This window comes from Etheostoma spectabile, unplaced genomic scaffold, assembly GCF_008692095.1.
Source record: "Etheostoma spectabile isolate EspeVRDwgs_2016 unplaced genomic scaffold, UIUC_Espe_1.0 scaffold50, whole genome shotgun sequence".
NCBI lineage: Eukaryota > Metazoa > Chordata > Actinopteri > Perciformes > Percidae > Etheostoma > Etheostoma spectabile.
Genome location: NW_022605620.1, coordinates 402,737 through 403,385, shown reverse-complemented (window position 1 = coordinate 403,385; position 649 = coordinate 402,737). Strand labels below are relative to the sequence as shown.

General features: G+C 37.4%; 1 protein-coding gene across 1 annotated transcript in view; it reads left to right on the top strand.

The window, feature by feature from the left end:
- tmem205 (transmembrane protein 205) overlaps positions 1–649 on the top strand; it is a 16,831-nt gene that overhangs the window by 11,291 nt on the left and 4,891 nt on the right. The gene's annotated exons all lie outside the window — the stretch shown is intronic.

Here is a 649-nt window from a genome sequence, read left to right as displayed (position 1 = left end):
AACGTTAGCATCAAACAACCATAGATAGCTACAACGTTCATGAAATGACTGCTAGCTTAGCTACAAGTTAGCATCAAACACAACAAAGGCTGTCAGTTGAATGGTGTTTTGAGCTAACGTTAGCAACCAAGCTATCATAGATAGCTACAACGTTTTTGAAATGACTGCTAGCTTAGCTACAAGTTAGCATCAAACACAACAAAGGCTGTCAGTTGAATGGTGTTTTGAACTAACATTAGCAACCAAGCTACCATAGTTAGCTACGTTTTTGAAATGAGTGCTAGCTTAGCTACAAGTTAGCAGTTAAAAAACCATAGATAGGTACGATTTTGAAATGACCGCTAGCTTAGCTACAAGTTAGCATCAAACACAACAAAGGCTGTCAGTTGAATGGTGTTTTGAGCTAACGTTAGCAACCAAACAACCATAGATAGCTACAACGTTTCTGAAATGATTTCCATCTTCTGTTATTGTTTGTAATGAGAAAACTTTATTATTTCGTGGATTTCACAAACTTCAGTATGACAGTTATGTCGTTTAAATCTGAGCATGCGCGACTCAAATCTGCACTCGACTCACATTCATAGACCGTTAAAGAAGTCACTGTAAACAACCGTTTAACAGCTGTTACGTCAGTTCTACTTTACTT